General features: G+C 30.3%; 1 long non-coding RNA gene across 1 annotated transcript; it reads left to right on the forward strand.

Annotated features, from left to right (window-relative positions):
* Positions 1-947: 947 nt before the first annotated feature.
* LOC105127197 (uncharacterized) lies at positions 948-5,656 on the forward strand. Its single transcript, XR_842583.1, has 2 exons — positions 948-980; positions 5,416-5,656. It is a non-coding gene; the product is annotated as an uncharacterized LOC105127197 (long non-coding RNA).
* The last annotated feature ends 310 nt before the right edge of the window (positions 5,657-5,966 follow it).

Consider the following 5,966-nt stretch of genomic DNA (forward strand, 5'->3'; position numbering starts at 1 on the left):
CAAACAAACATAAGAAAGTTTGGAAAGTGATTTTCCAGAAATCACTTTCTGAAAAACAAACACAAAAAAGTTTGGAAAGTGTTTTCCCGGAAACCACTTTCCAGAAAGCAAACACAGCTAAAAGGAAAACACTTTCCTGAAAATCAAACCAATTTTGTTTTTTACTAAAAAATACTTTCGTGAACCAGAAAGTGTTTTCCGTTGACCGGAAAGTATTTTTTGTTGACCGGAAAGTGCTTTCCGTTGACCAACTTTCCTAATGACAAACAAATACAGGAAAGTTTGGAAAGTGGTTTCCCGAAAACTGCTTTCCGGGAAACAAACATGGCCTAAGAATACTCTTGTTAGAGTTAACATAAAATTATTCCTAGGATCTCACAACAATTTAAACTTTTAGTTTAAGATAGTTTTTTTTATGTGATATCAGGATTTCAAAGAGATCCAACGGAGCAAAAATCATTGAACTCAAGCTATTTCATAATTCTAAATGACAGGCTTGCAAGTAAAGATAAGTGTTATAAAAACCATCGAAATAAATACAAGAACATAAAGTAACATAACATGTTTAAGACGGGATCGCCCATCACAAGACTAACTTTTTTGGATGGAACACATACTCAATTATCAATTTAAAACGATGGAACTCAAATACATTAAAAAGACTAAAAGGTTTATGATTATGATAAATGATTTATTCTCAACTTTTTATATTATTTTATATCTTTGTATTTATTTCATATGGGATAGTTTCTCTAACGAAGTATTGATTCTAAATTTGTGGAGGGAATTCTAGCTTAGTTCCAAAAGGCATTATATTTGATGATGCTGTAGTTGTGAGTATCACATGGTTAAGTGTGTCGTGATGGTGTTTGGTGGTCTTTTTCAGTGGATACTTCCAACAATGCACGTGGTTTGGCGAAGGAAGTTTAAGTGCTATTACTATTAGGCACCCATGATGAACATCAGTGCTAGGCTCCTAGGCAATTCATGCAAAATTTGAAAATAATGATTTGCTTTGAGAGATGGTGATCCAGATATTGTTGGAAGCGATAAAGGGTATTGTCAGAGAGCAAATAGGACTTGCTATATTAGGGGTATTGGATAACCAGCCCCAATACTATTATACTAGAAGTGATATTTTTTAATATTATGTATTTGAGCAGCGTTGAGCCTTAAGCCCTATTCTTTTATAAACTCATGAGTTGTGCTTGTTTTCATTTTGGTTTTTGGTGGTTTGTAGTCAGGGTTTTGGTTTTGGTGTGGTCTAGTCTCTTTCATTAGGGGAATTTTTTCTTTTCTTTTCTATTATTAGATGCTTGTTATGTTATAGAAATAATTAAAACAGCTAGGTATATCATTCTAGTCATTAGTCATTCACAGTACATCAAGATATAATGTACTGGATTATATATTTTCTCTTAAGATTTTTCACTATTTGATGAATCTATGCTAAGATTTTTTCCACTTGAAAATATATTTTTTTCAAGATTTTTTCTTGGTAAAATAATTTTACATATTCCAAGAATTTTTACCTAAATTTTAAAAGTTTATAAATGTAATTTTTGTTATCGTAATTTATTTTTTTAATAGAGTAAATATTATAATTAAAATTTTTAGTACCTCAATTTATCATAAGATAACATTTATAGGATTAGAAAGTGTTTAAGTGTAAAGAAAATAAAAATATATATTTTTGTGCTAAATCATGAAGGTGTGATTATATAAATGGGAGTATAATCAATGCTTGATATTCTATAGTGTCTTTGCACTTATAATAACTTCTATATAATATATATTCAAAATTCATTTTTGATTTTGCAATTATAATATATATATATATATATATATATATATTTAATAAAAATTAGTTATTTATAGTCGATATAGTCCTTCTAACAACTCAAACTATTGACTAATTCAAATTAGTAAAGTCAATAAGTTGATTGGTTTAATTCTTTTAAAAATTTTATGTGTTTATCATTAATAAATAAATGGTTATTTGTTTTATTTGATTATATCAAACAATTGATTAGTTTATTTAAAATCTCGATTTTACTAGATTAATTTAGGTGAATTTTTTAAATGGTCTAAAATAGATTATTATATTATTCATCAATTCTTTCTTCCGATACATGTATAGTGAAATGTATTAGTTTGTTTTACTTGTGCTATGTAAAATACAATATTAAAATTTTTATGAAAATATCCATGTGAGAGCTTTATGATAATTCCCAGTGGAAAAAAGTCTAATCTCAATGAAATATCCACCAAATAATCTTACCGAAATAAAACTCTTTAATTATAATTAATTAGAGAACAACTTTACTTAAATCACAACATATTCTTCATTTTCTATTCGACACAAGAATTGTCCTTCCTTGAATTCAACGATTTTAAAACTAGCATTTAAGAATAATATAGCCTGAATAAAAAGATCGAGACACCTTTACACAAGTTAAGGTGGCGTTTTATTTTTTAACATAATAACTAAATATTTAATAAGGAGCCACCATGTCTAAAGTACTCAGGGACCTACCTTATTCAGGTATAAAAGAAATGCTCCTCCATAACTAGTTCATAAGGCACATTACATCAGGAAACAAGATGGATAGATAGTTCAAACTTGATGACACGTATTTTCAAGGCCACGGTTCGTTCAAATCACATGCATATAAAAAAATTATATTATTTTAAATTGAGATAACCTTATTTTGAGATACGGGGAAATGATGAAGGGTGCGTCTCTTTATCTTGACATGCCTGACAGTCTCTCTACTGGATGCCAAACCTCACTTCTTCATTGTTGTTCTAATCTATTTTTGAATTCCGTATAAAAATAAAAAATAATAAATAAAATAAAATAAAAATAAAAATAAAAATATATCACCAGAAGAAATTAGAAAAAATAATAAAAGGTTAGTGTGCTCAGAAAATGGTCAGAAAAATTGATTAAGAAGGATAAAAATATAAATATTAATTTGACAGTATATTCTTGAATGATGAAAACCTTTTTGGAAAAGAAAATTCAATTTGAGAAGAAAAGTCTAAAATTAAATGTTTATGGACTTAATTGGATTTTATTGAAGGGATTGCAAGAAAATTTGATTTTTAAGTCACTTTGGGTTTTAATTAGAAGAAATTAAAGTTTTGGGGCTAAATTATAATTTTTAAGAGTTGATTTGGTTTAATCAGAGGCTTAATTGCATAAATATTGAAGTTTAATGGTCAAATAGAGACTTAATTAAGAAAATCTGAAACCAAGGATCAAATTGGAAGAGGCACGTAAATAAAAGAGTTTTAATTGATCGAATCGGGGACCAAATTGAAGAAATTTTAAGATTATTAATCAATTAAGGGTCAAAATATACAAATTCAAAACCAAGGACTAAAATGAAAAAGGTGGCCAACTATAGGGGTGGTGATTGAAATTAACAGGGATGCAATTGAAATAATTCTTAAAAACAAAATTATATTTTGAGGACTTAAAAAAATAAAGGATAAATTAAGGACTGATTTAGAAATGAATATGCTGGCACCGTATTTTGTATAAAACGATGTCATTTCATGAAAAAAGAGCAGAACAATGTCGTTTTAAGCGACATTGTTGCTCTTTCTCCTTTCTTTGGACATGCAGGAAGGAAAGGTAGGTAGTCTTACTTCTTCTTTCTTCACTAAATCCTATGTGTTGCATGTCCTGCAAAAGCCTGAAGCCCTACACACCTTGATGATGAGAAATTAGGGGCGTCGTGCCTTCGAACCAACTCGGCGTTACCCTACTCCACATGCACAGCAATAAAGAGCCCCTGCTCCCTTGGCCCTATAAATAAAGACTCCATGCCAGAACGCAAGGGATGAGAGAGAAAAGAGGAAATAGAGAGAAGAGAAAGAAACGAACAAAAAGGAAAGGGATAAAAAAATGGGGAAAGTCGTAAATAGGGAAGAGAGAGTGTGAGAGATAAAGGAGGGGGACTGTTGAGGGTTAGTGGAAAAGGAAAACAAACTGAAAGGGAGAGACAATAGACCAAGAGGAACTGTGAAAGATAAAAGAGAGGGGCCGTGAGAGTTAAGGAAAAACGATACTAACACATGAAGAGGAGCGGGATTTGAAAAACACATCTAAATAAGAACAAAAGGAAAAGGAAACGTAGCAAAAAAAGAGGAAAGAAAATGGAGGAGAAGGGAAGAGCAAGAGCATCTTTCTCTGTTGCTTGAAACAGTAACACCATTGCTTGGAGTCGTCGTCAGTAAGCAATGTCACCGCCACCGACCTCCACCATAGCATTGCCAGCATAGCAGTCCGACCAGCAAGGTACTGCCTCCTCCACGCCAGGTAACCCTTCTTCTCTCTTGTCGCACGTCCCCCACCCGGTGTTCGATGGTGATTTTTTTTGTTTGTTTTTGCTTGATTGATTCTTTAGAGTCGCCACCTAGTATTTTTATCATTAGAAACTCTACCTGGTATTTTAGAGATTCTAAGGCAAATGACTGGTTGCGTAAAGGGAAGTTATTAGCACCCATAATATGCCTTATCTAAAGTAAGTTGCTTGGTGTTTGGTTTGCTTTATAATTGCTATGATGTTAATATTTTCTAATCGCAATAGTTTTTTTAGGTTTGATTCAAACTAAATTCATTAAGATAGAAATCTAAGGAGATTACATGTGCTTTAAAAGCTCATTTTCCCCTTAGTATTTTTCAAGAGTTTTGCGACTCGTAAATCACAATGAAGAGAGACAAAAATTTAGAAATCTAAAGAAATTCAGGGCGCTTTAAAAGCCTATTTTTACCTCGGTGTTTCAAACTCTCATGGCTTGTAAAACATGAAGTAAAAAAAATTGAAGTGTTCTCGATTATAATCAAGGCTTCTTTCAAAAATGTGTGGTGACTTATTATTTCTAGAAAATTATTTTGGATATTTATCACTGAGGGCTTCTTTATTCAAATATTAACAATGAAGAATAACAAGTTATTTCTAATAATAGTTTAGATATTCATCCCTTTGGGATTTCTATATCCAAACATTAATAGTGAATAATAGATGATTTCTCTCAAAAATAAGATTTTTATATTTTTTGGAATATTGACCAACATCCTTTGAAGTTTTACAAATATGTTGTAAAATCCAAAAAATACAAAAAAATAATTCTTATCTTTAAGAGATCCATGCAAAAACACATTTTCAAAACTTCCAAAAAATAACATTCAAAATATGTTAGGTTATTGGTCGTATGCAACACATAAAAAACATTTTTTATATTTTCTTTGCAAAATACACACACAGTTAATCGCAATTAAAATCAACTAACCACATATTAAAATTCTTAAGGCTTTAATAAATCAGTTATTAAATCCCAGAATATTTATAGAAACATGTTCTTACATGTTCACGGGAAATACAACATGATTTTATTTACTAGGCAATTCATGCAAAATTTGAAAATAATGATTTGCTTTGAGAGATGGTGATCCAGATATTGTTGGAAGCGATAAAGGGTATTGTCAGAGAGCAAATAGGACTTGCAATATTAGGGGTATTGGATAGCCAGCTCAAATACTATTATACTAGAAGTGATATTTTTTAATATTATGTATTTGAGCAGCGTTGAGCCTTAAGCCCTATTCTTTTATAAACTCATGAGTTGTGCTTGTTTTCATTTTGGTTTTTGGTGGTTTGTAGTCAGGGTTTTGGTTTTGGTGTGGTCTAGTCTCTTTCATTAGGGGAATTTTTTCTTTTCTTTTCTATTATTAGATGCTTGTTATGTTATAGAAATAATTAAAACAGCTAGGTATATCATTCTAGTCATTAGTCATTCACAGTACATCAAGATATAATGTACTGGATTATATATTTTCTCTTAAGATTTTTCACTATTTGATGAATCTATGCTAAGATTTTTTCCACTTGAAAATATATTTTTTTTGAATTTTTTAAATGGTCTAAAATAGATTATTATATTATTCATCAATT

The sequence above is a fragment of the Populus euphratica genome, unplaced genomic scaffold (genome assembly GCF_000495115.2).
Source record: "Populus euphratica unplaced genomic scaffold, PopEup_1.0 scaffold7.1, whole genome shotgun sequence".
Lineage (NCBI taxonomy): Eukaryota > Viridiplantae > Streptophyta > Magnoliopsida > Malpighiales > Salicaceae > Populus > Populus euphratica.